The following is a 12,092-nucleotide window of genomic DNA, read 5'->3' on the forward strand; positions in this document are numbered from 1 at the left end:
TTTTTAATCAGAGTATAACATCAAGTCAATTCATTTTCTGGGATATTGATCTGGCCAGTTAAGTAGCAGAGGGGGTTGTTAATACGTTTCACCTGCTTTGGTGTTAATGTAATTAAGAGCAGGTGAACCAGAAGAGCAACAATGAGGCAACCCCCAAATCAGGAATACAGGTGGAGCCCAGTGGCATTTTCTCCCCATCTTTTCTTTTTGGTTACAGTCAGGGTCACTGCTGGTGGCATGAGGCCATTGCCAGAAGGTTTGCTGTGGTTTGCTGCACAGTCTAAAGAGCATGGGGGATATTCCAGGAGACAGCCAGTTACTCTAGGACAGTTGGATAGGGCCGTAGAAGATCCTTAACCAATCAGCAGGACTGGTATCTCCTCCTTTGTGCATATAGGAACAGGATGAGCACTGCCAGAGCCACAAAATCACCTCCAGTAGGCCAACTGGTGTGAATGTCTCTGACCAAACAATCAGAAAAAGACTTCATGGGGGCCTGAGAGCCTGAGCCCAGTGTCTAGTGGGCCCTGTGCTCACTGCCTGTTACCATTAATCCTGGCCTTGGCATTTGCTATAGAATACCCAAATTAGCAAGTCCATCGGCACCCTGTGTTTTTCAAAAATGTTACAGACGTGAAAGAGACTGGAGAACGTAATGCTGCCTGTAACGTCGTTCAGCATGACCAGAATGGTGGTGAGTTTGTGATGGTGTGGGGATATGATGCATGGAGGGAATGCATACAAGCACATGTATACAAACTACTGAGCACTATTTTGAGTTGCTGGAATTAAATTTTACCAAAATGAACTAGCTTGCCACGTCTTTAAATTCAGCCCTCTGTATTTTGATAATTTTCATTTCAAACAAACAATCTTTCAATCCGAATGCATTTTAGTATAGATATCTATTATCTTTTTTTCTTTTTTACATTGAAATCTGATGTGTTTCTTTAATTTTTTTGAGCAGTGTATAAAATATGGATACAGATGGATGTAACCCTCATGATGGTCTAAAAAGTGATGCACACTAAAATGCCACTGACCAGCACAAGGCTTAAAAACAGTCCGCTATCTGACATCACCCAGTTCCTACTAATGGTAAATGGACTTGTAATTTGGCAGTGCGTTTCTACTCTGAATCTCAAAGAGATTCATGCAAGCACTTGTTGTGTCTAACATTCACACACGCACTCCCAGTCTGATGAATGTACCACTTACAATAATCCTACAAATGTACTGTTTACACAGAGTGATTAAACAGGAATTTGTACTTGCATCTGACAGGCCAAAGCAGTGGCTTGACAAATAAAGTGCTTACAGAATAAGCATTGTTTGTAAAGAGCTCAGGACGCTGGTGAACTGCACCAACTAATGCAATAACTTTTTTTCCCGTTATGTTTGTTGACATGACGTCATGAATTAACTGAGTGAGAATGCAGGTGTAAATTCTTCAACCTAAACGCTATATTATGGCATTATGCCTATATGCTTGCTTTCAATAAACTCTGAGCTGTTTATTGGCTGAATTTAGCTCCACAATAAGGGACAAACAGCTCAAAGGTCCAATATTGGCTGTCCAGCTCAAAGGTCTATTGACAGAACACTACGATTGGTTGTGGAAAGTGAGTGCTGATGGCAACCAGCGCTTTCACTTCATGAGGAGCAGCCTGTGACAAGACTTGGCGGTGAGATCAATGGCGGAAGCCCACCTGGAGATGGATGATGGGAGAACATTACCACTAATAAGCCTCTGCCACACTGCCGACAGAGTCAGGACCTTGCTTGCTAGCTGCTATCGACTAGAGAGGGAGAGTAGAGCAGAGCTGTCCATTCACATATCCTCTTTCCTGCTCGTGTGCTTGGCAGAGTACAAGAGAAATGAAAAGCAACTCTCTGTAACAGAGAAACACGAAGGCAAAGTAGGAGAAGAGTTCTTGAAAACTGAGAAAGTATTTTCAAATATTACTTCTTTAAGAGTGCAGAAGCACTGAGGATCACAAATCATGCAACTGTTGTAATCACTAATCCCGGTGTACCGTGCTCATAATGAGGATCAGTAATTGGACATATGCAACATGTATATTTAAAAAAAAAGCTACAAGGTTACATGACTCCATTCAGCAGCTAATTAGTTACTCTGAACCTGTCCTTTCACTGTTAATATTATCATCAGGTAATTCAGAAACCTGAGTACTCATGCAGCCTGCTTTGAAAATGAAAATGAGCTTGACATTTTCCCTCCAAAATGGGACAGGAAAGAAATGTCCTATTGTCTTGTGTCTCAAATATTGACATTTATGAGGGAATTCAAAGACATTACCACTGCCATTCTTACAATATTTCAATTAAGGCTGGGTTTATAGTTAGCTGTCTGTTTTCCCTCACAAAGGTATACTGATAATGGCCATACTGGCATTTATGGGGAAGCTGATCCCAGGGCAGGAGCTACATTTAGACATGTTCTTGAAGCCTAATTGGGTGAGAAGTGAGGTCCCATTAAATAATATGTCACAGAACAGTATGTGCCAAGAGCTGAAATGAACTACTTCCACAGTCCCATTTAATGTAGATGTGAGAGGATCATTCACAGTAAATTCCAAACCTGGTGCATTTCAGCTTAGATTAAGCAGCTTTTTCAGAGAAGGAAAGACAACATTAAAAGCTAGGCGAAGGATTTGTTTCCATCAAATAAAGAACTAACTATTCATATTTTCTGACGGACTGCAGAATAACAGCAATAATTATTACTGAATGAAAATGTTGAAATGACTCCAGTCTTTATCACACACTTGAATTTCACTGTAGTAGAGCGGCTAACTTCAAGCTCTTCACTTCAGCAACTGTCAACAGTTTCTTCAGCTGTTGTGATAATGTTATAATGAGGCTCTGTTGGATGACAGCATGACACCCATTCATCTCAAAGCACACTGCCTCTAATTTACTTTCCTATTTACTCTGTTCAGCCCAGGTACTTGTTTTCTCATGGTTTCTAAACTATAATCCATCCCCAGACTGCACATTATCCAAGCCGGGCTACTGTAAACGTAGCACCTAAACAGTGTTGGCAACGTATGATTCATTTTGTGATTGGAAGATCAATAACCAATTTGAAGATGACCTGGTGGAGAGGATCAAGATTGCGAAGCTATGCTCCGATGTGCAGCGTAAATCTCGGCTGGTGGATGTGTGTCCAGGCCTGCCACGGGCTCCTGCTCCGGGGGAATGATTTATGCCTCGGCCCTGCGATGAGTCCAGCAGTGGTTGTGCTTTCATCGAACAGGCGTGGCTAATTTGAGTGGCCTTGATAAAGGAGGTTTCTGCGTGAATAGTGGGGACGGTAAGTGTAAGGGTTTTACAGTTGGAAAAAGTGAAGAAAGTTGTGTGTCGGAGAGGAGGAAAAAACCTTAAGAGTCATTGAGCATTGCAGTCATCAGCATAATCATTACTATAAGCACCTCACAGCAATAAAGATGTCTCTATGTCTTTGAAACACTTGCATGCGCTTATTATATTTAAGGAGACAAACAAAAAGAAACAGAAAGTCTTAGTCCATGACTTGAGCAAGTTAAGAAAGTAAATGGTTGTGCCAGGCCATCATCTTAAGACCAGAGTCAATCATACACTAAAGCGCTGCGAAGAGACAAACGCTTAAATGCTCTCCTCACATCGAAGTAACAACCGCTCGTCTGACTGCACGACCTCCCAGTTCAGCATGAGAGCTGGTTGCATAAGTGCAAAATATGAATGGATCCAAGGCGACAGGAGGGAGAAAAGTTAGATGGAAGGAAGTCATTAGGAGAGCTGCACTCTCCTCACAAACCCTATCTCAGTAATGCAGAGAAATTTGCAAACTGGCCATGAGTTCTGAAGGATATCTCATAACACTTGACAAGTGAAAATCGCCACCAGGCAGCTAATGGCTATGCTGTCAAGAGGGCAAATAAAAAGGCATGAGTTCGCATGCATGTAGGCTTTGTGGCTCTGGTCATGTGAGACATGTTTTCCAAAAAGGCAATTCTCTCATTCCCTAAATTCCCCCAACAGATCTACTTAGCTGCCAGGCCAGATGTGAGGTGCGGGGATCGTTGGCCTTAGGAAAAAGAGGTTGACTGAGGAGAAGAGCGGCGAAAAAAGGTGTGCTTCATTAAGTGCTCAAATCCCAGGTGGCCATTTGTCCCAGTAGCACTGTCCCTGTGGAGCAGAACTGTGTAGGGTGAAGAGGAGATGAACAGAGGCCCCCGTCAGCAGAAGCAGCATCCTCGAGCCCACAGCTGCCAATGCCTCCATCGGTCTCAAGACGTCAGTAACTAAACCACACACCACGAAGCAGGGCTCGCTCCCTGACCGTTGCCAATTACAGTGACCCATTAAGAAAAACAACTGCTGCTTCAGCAGATGGAAGAAAATAAATGTGTTTATTTGCCTGTTCTGTGAAAGAGGAGTGTAAACTTATTTTGAACCTCTCATCTAACTGAACTTTACTTTCTTATTTTCATGTAACATTTCAGTTCTTAACATGCCAGAGGGTGTTTTAAAGGGACATTTTACCAACCTGACTTAACAGCATTGTCCAGGAATGTACATCTGAAAAAGCAGTTTCGTTGATGTATGTTTTTGTTTTTTTTCAGAAATTATGGTACAGTTATTGAAAAGAAATCCACACACCTTGTTGTGTGCAATTTGAAGCAGGAAGTATTTTCTTTTGCAGAAGCATGAAGTTAACTGACATAAGGGGGACACCGGTCATGCACTACCATGAGCCTCTCATCATGGGTAGTTGCATACTTTCTTCTGTCATTCTGTAGAAATAAAAAAGTCCTATATAAAGGGGCTCAAGGCTTGTGGACTTTTCTGATTATCCAGGTCCAGATCCAGGTTTTCCGGAAAGGCAGAGCAAGTATCCTTATATTCATGAAAAGCCAGATATCTCTACCACACATAGCTCACCAAAAGTAGATAATTAAGGCCAGATTTTGAGAAAGGAAAAAGATTTTAAGGTGAATTCTAAGAAAAAAAACTTTGTAGTGTTATTTTAACATGTACCGGTATTGTTGTTTATTAAATTATTTTTTTTCATCTTTCCTATTAAGAAAGATGAACTGTTACCGATGTTTCTGTGTGTGACCTTATCATAAATATAGTTTATGCTATATCAACAAAGACCATACATTCCCATTAGTTTCTATCCAAATCAGCAAAATAAGTACTGTGGATATAAGCTAATTTCATCAGCCTTTTACAAAGCTACATTTACCTGATACCTGGAATGTTGGTCGAAGTAGTTTTTATTTTAATCCACGAACCTAACTAGCAGAAAGGAATTTAGATTTTTGTTTATCATTCTTCCCCTACTGGTAAAGCAAATATCACAACTGAAATACAGACAATACCATAGGGAATGCACATACTGTGATCAACGAACACATTATGCAACATAGTTCACAGGGGACTTCCCTGTGATATAAACTTAATCCAACCATGAAGAGTTCTTATGAGAAATAAGATTAAAAACTTTACAGACGGCACAGCTGTGAAATAATGCCGCGTGACCTCTTTTCACAGATACAGCTTAAGTGTTTCCTGTACATTCTTGGGCTCATTTGTGTCTATTTACTTCCACGGGGCCGTGAAGGCACATGAAGGAGGTGCCGAGAAGGCGAGTCAGCGTCGCAAAGTAATGGTCCCGAGGTAAATGAGCAGCTGCAGCTTGCAATATCTGGTGACACAGAGAATCCCTTTGCCGAGTCTCTCTCACAAGAGAAGGGCTCATCTTAAATCATCCTCTGATTTCTACAAGCAGCGCAACAATATCTCACTCCAAAGACCGAAGCTGCGGCTTTTTATGGGTGCTCAGGTAATTGAGCAGCAACAGCGGAAAAGATCTCATTCACTTATGCGTGAAGGAAGTGTATCTAAACTAAATGACTGGTGAACTGAAATGGGGATCCCACTCTCCATCTCTTTGTCGCCTTTTAGGAATATGTCAATAAGATGTGTTTGTGAACTTGCAGTGTTTGGCACTGGAGCGATGGCGTTATCTGGGCTACATGTGTCCTGGTGTAAATAAGCTTGTCAGTTTAGCCACAGGTTCATATGTAATAGAGGACAGGGCTGAGGGATGATGGTAGTGCTGCTTTATAGCTCCTCAAGCCACACTTGTCAAGGGAAGTGGCCTACAAGACAGCTCAGATGGGCACAACAAATAGGCTTTGTGTCTGTAGTTTACAATTACCCAACACTGAGATAAACTATATGGCGACTGACTCAGAAATATATGCTAGCAAAGATTCACCGTTGCTTATGCCAGACAGAAGCCAAACATCATAAAATTTTACAACACTGACAGCTATGCAAAGAAAAAATAAGAGAATAAGGATTTTATATTATGGTCGCATGAAAAAGAACGAGAAAAAACTGCCAACATTTGTAAATCTATCCACTTTTTTCTTTTGTGATGCGCTTTAATATATCATATTAACCTCATGTTAAAAACTCAGTCATGAATAATCTTAAGCAGAGAGCAAAGATAAAACAGTCTTTTTCAATTAGAAGCCATAAATCCCCTGAGTTATCTGAGGTAGCTGCTAGATGTTATTATGTTTCATTTACTATGTGTTGATTAAAAAAATATGTCTCCTAAAGGACCGGGGGGCTTTAAAAAGGCCAAGCAGGAAATTACATTTTAACCAGGAAATCCTCAACTCTCGCCCTGTGGGAACAAAGACAAGTACTACATTTGGTTTCTTAATTTATCTGTGACTAACAGTCAGCTATGCATTTCTTGTCCTACATCCAGCAAAGGGACCACTGCATTGTGTGCTGCCACCCTAACAGTGACAGTTTTGTAACAAGCCCAGTGCACAGCAGAGCCTTGGGGTTCACTCTGCCAAAGCTACTCTGAAAAGCCCTGAAAGCGCTTTCAGACAACTCCCTTCACTCAACGGACAGACAGAAACAGAGTCAACCTGCGACACGTGACGGGTCCTTGCCTCGAGTCACCACGCAGTGCTATTCTCCATGGTCCCCACCCTGTCAAAGACCCTTCACATACATGCACAAAACAACATATCAAGCATTTTATGGGAGAAGTTAAAGGAAAAATTGCAGCTATGGCTTTCTATTGAAGGTTTAACTGTTTGAAAGTTAATCTCAGTATTGAAAAAATGTAAAATTGCAGGTTTGTCTGATAAACAGTGAAAAACTGTAAAGATCTTCAATTTGCAGTGCAACATATCCTCATGTTTAAATTAGAACCCACCATATTTTGATCCATTATCTACGTCTTAGTGAGTAAACTTATTTTTGTTACTTTGTTTTCTCCCCAGTGACCGTGTGTTGGAATCTAATCATATCCTGAAAATGATCAAGGCCAAAAGCCAGGAAAATGTCTCCTTTGAAATGTTTGGGAAGCATCTGCCTCCGGCACCTTTGAAACCCCGATAGAGACATCTGTCTGATGCGGTAACATGCCCGAAGTACCCGAAGATCAACACTGACATGTATATCAATACATTTCGCTTGAACGTGTGGCTTTTTTCAAATAATACAGTAATTTGAAATATTTTTAAAGCCTATTTTAAAGGTGTGTTTCATATTCCCTAATAAGATTCACTGCTTTGAAATTTTTGCCAGGGAACGAAATATGTTTTTCTCTTTCTGAAATTATGATTGGTCTTGTGCGGATATGGAACAGATGGTGTTATCTACCTCACGGGTGAGTGGAGCAACAAGTGTGCAATTAAAGGCCCGAGGAACTACTTCATTCAAAAACACAAACTCCAGAAAGCAAACCAGCACAACTTTAAAAAAAAGAAGAAGAAGAAGACAACTTCCTGCATGGTGCATTTAGAGAGTTAAATTTGATGTAGTGAATCCAAATGCATGGCAAAAATGGAAAATCAGCAAACATGGGCACTAATGAACAGTTCATGCAATTTTAAGTGGTCAGCACTTTGCAGGTTCTCTCAGTTTTATACACTCACATTTGAATGTGCTCTTTCTTCTGCAAAGGCCTATCCAGCAGATTTTTAAGAACTCTGACACTGGATTCAATAGAAATGCTAGGAAGCTAACACATGCATTTTCTCCCATATACAACTATGGCCAGAAGAACTGCTCTTTTTCCAGTGTGGAATGATTGTACAGCAAATGTCTTTAATGAGGTTTAAAAAAAAAGAAATGCTCGCAAAACACAAGTTGAAGCCAACACATTCCTACTCCTGCATGCCAGAAGGGATGGCCTTCCTTCATCTTTCATTGAAGCCGAGTCAGTATCAATCACATGACACTCCAGTGACAAATAGGCAATCAAATAACACAAGGAGCAAAAAATTATTTCACTCACTCACTCCTTGACCTTACAGAACGAGCAGTCAGTTTAGGTATTACTGCTGGCTATCAATTAAAATTGATTTTTCTTTTGGATCAATTGCTGTGTAAACATTTAAACAAAAATGGTCATAGAAAGCTGTCACTAATAAATAAAAACTGTTTAAATGGATTTATCCACTACCTCCACGCTCTGTACAACAGCCCATATTTGTTTTGGCTGCTGGCTGTTTAGGCCAAATAAAAGACAATGCAAGCAAATTTTCTTTGCAGCAAAGGAACTGCCTTTGGACGAGGAACCATCTCAGCATGTGTAGAGCCGGAGGAGAGACAAAATTACCATAAAAACGATGGCAACTATGCCACTGCTGAGGCACCACACAGGACGCAGAAGAAGTAGTCAAACATTTAGGTCACACTGAGTTCAAACACACACACACACACACACAGATACAGCTGTGTGAGAGGGCATTTACAGATACAGCTGTGAATCATGATGGCACAAATCTGATTAAAGGGCAAAGCAGTCTGAAATTTGTTAGGTATATTTGTTCATCTGCTCTCTAACACAAATATCACATGGAAGCAACTCAGTGCATTTTGACATTTAGAAATGATCAAGATAACCTGCTCAAGTTCAAAATAAGCATCAGAATGGGGCAGAAAGGTGATTTTAGTGACTCTGAATATAACAAGTTTGTTGGTGCCAGTGAGAGCCAGCCACATTGAGGAATTAGTGGTTTTATTAAGTCCAATATGGCAGAAAAATATCAAGCAATATGTGTATGGTGTCATGTGAGAAACCTCAATAAAAGATTAGAAAGTGTTGTCTGGTTTAATAACTTGTTTCTGCTAAAATGTTCAGGCCAGGTCAGATATGTTGGCATAAACAACATGAAATCGTGAATCCATCCTGCCTTGTATCAGTGGTTTAAAGCAGTTTCTTGAACATGAAAATGAGTTCACTGCACTCAAATGGAGTAACCAGATCTGAATCCAGTAGAGTTCTTTTGGGATGTGGTCAAACTGGAGATTCCCATCATGGATTATGGAGCAACTGTGTGACGCTATTAATTCAGTTCAATTCAGTTCATGCAGCAGTAAATCACTACAACAGTCGGAGGAAACCTCAACAATTATACAACCCCTTTGAGCAAGCACTTGGTAACAGTGGGAAGGAAAAAATCCCTTTAAAGAGGAAGACCTGTTAAAAGGGGGTTTTAACAGGTCTTCTAATACTAGATTGGAGTCCAAGCTAATATTTGCAAGGTGTAAGTAATAAAGTGTATATCTAAACTTAAAAACTTAAAAATAAAAACAAACAAACTACCACTGCATTACACTTCAGTAAGAAAATTTCCCACTTTTCTCTAATTAAATAAAACAAACCAAAATGGAAGCTAATGCACAATTTATTTCAGCTGCTGTTCTGCCAGTGCATCCCTAAATGACACATCTCGTATTTCTTCTCATTCACCTTTGACTTTTGTCGTAGTAAGTGCAACAAGGGACAAAAATGTCCTGCACATAAAGTGGGACAACCTGGTCACTCTAAACTTAGCTGACTGTGTCCCGCACCAGCAATGTAGCTACTTTAATAGGATGTACCTGCGTTAAAGATCTTGCTAAAGAACATTGTGCAATAAAAACTGCAGCGCGGAGATTAATTAGAGCACGCTCAGAGCTCTTTGATGTCTAAATATTTAATTATAAAGAGGTCATTTCTTTAAAAGTTCAGTCATTCAGTTTTAAAATGAACTGCTTACATGCACAATGAAGACAAATTAGGACATACAAATCCCCCAGTTTGATTCTACATAGGCTGACCTTGGGTGAAGTTTTAGGTTAGTACGCTTAGTTCTGTCTATTTCGGTGTTAGCAGTGACTATTTTTACATATATTAACCATCAATGCTAGTACCAATACTGTAAAAAACATAACCTATTTTCCTAGATCAGAATCATTTGCAAATTAGCTGCATGCCATTAGAACTCAATTCCCCAGGTGTATTTGCAACATTCATCCTTTTTTTTCCCCATAAGGACTTTACCATGGAAAAGGACACAGTATGAATAATTAGCAAAAGGCTGCTCATGACAGCGAATCCTATTTTGGTTTTATGTCTTCAGTCCAAACAAATACAAGCCGCAGCTCCCAGGGTTTCATCAAACATATCAATATTCAGCTGATAATACCTTTAATCTGTGGCCAAGAAAACCTTGCATAACTCCTCAAAATGCTACAGGGAGTTTCCACTAATGATCAAAAATGATGAGGAAATATGAAGTAAATAGCTTATAATTAATTTTAATAGGCCTCCCAATTTATAATACAGCACCCTACATTATCCAAGCTGACCCCCTTGGATGGAAACAAAACACAAGTGGATGTTTTTTTATTTTTCAAACTTCAAAACGAATTTATTAATGGGCTGTTTAATGTGTTGTCTTTGTTGTCTGGGCTGCATTGATGATTCGGTCATAATCATCAAATAAGATGGCTTTACATTAGTACGCCATGTAGTCTATTTTTACAGTGCATGTGTAATTATTTCTGCTAACTCGCCTTATTTAACATATGAAACATAAACTTAAATTTGAGTTTGTTTTATTATCATACTGCTGATAATTTCCTCCTAATGATGCAAACAAGCCCCATCCAACCATTCACGTACACAGTTCCACAAGTGCCTTTTGTGATGCCTACGCACATTTAATGTCACAATCACATTGTGATGGATGTATCGGGTCAACTCGGGGTTCAGTACCTTACCCAAAGATACTTCAACATGTACACTAGAGGAGACAGGGATCAAACCACCAACCTTAATAGGTGACATGATTTAACTCCTGAGCCACATCTGCCTTAATTAATAAACATAATAACCATCCACCCATCCATTCATTCACTTCTTATCCCGTTCAGCCACCACTGGACAGGTGGTCAGGATATGGTAGACGATTCTCGAGGACAGCTTTTTCAATGATAAACTTCCTGAGTACCGCACTTGGAGCCTAGCGCAAAGCCTAGAAAAAACGTACACTGCTGGAACCTTTGTTAATAATTACTTTGTTAACAGTGCAGTCACCATGGGGAAAAATACCCCAAGTGGCACAGGAAACCTTTTTCCAAAGTCCAAATTTATTTACTCAAAAAGCTTTTTTAATAGTCTAGTGTTTTTTATTTGGATCAGCCTGCTACAAAAGAATCACCTTTTACTCCAATGCCAACTTTTGTTTCTCTTTGAAGCACTAAAGGGGCCGATCTTTTGTAATTTAGCTTTAGAGATGTGTACATTTGTCTGCACTAAATTTCATCACAATCCATTTACAATTGTTTTTTAGAATTTAGCATTAAAGCAAAAGTGGGTTCCCATATTAATTAGGATTAATCACTGAATTTATGTACACAGTGTCTTGCTCGATGTCTAAAACAGCAAAATATATTCTACATACTATAAAATAAATAACCAGTGGAAGCAAGCTGAAGAGCTAACAGAATATAAGCATACACAACAGAAAATTATTTTAAAGGACCCACTCCATACTGAGATCAATCTCGAAACTCCATTATTAATAGGACTTTTCATTACCAGACTGCATTACAGAGATGTTTAGAAGACTAAACACAGGGCATGTTTGTGACTTTCTGACAGATGGCAGGCTAAAGGTCGAAAACACACATGAGGCTCACTGTAGAGGGATCAGTCCAGTAGGATACCCCTGTGTGTCTATGGTGGAACCCCTCTGGAGAGATGCCACCAA

Source organism: Pundamilia nyererei, unplaced genomic scaffold, assembly GCF_000239375.1.
Source record: "Pundamilia nyererei isolate P.nyererei 1_Seehausen unplaced genomic scaffold, PunNye1.0 scaffold00069, whole genome shotgun sequence".
Lineage (NCBI taxonomy): Eukaryota > Metazoa > Chordata > Actinopteri > Cichliformes > Cichlidae > Pundamilia > Pundamilia nyererei.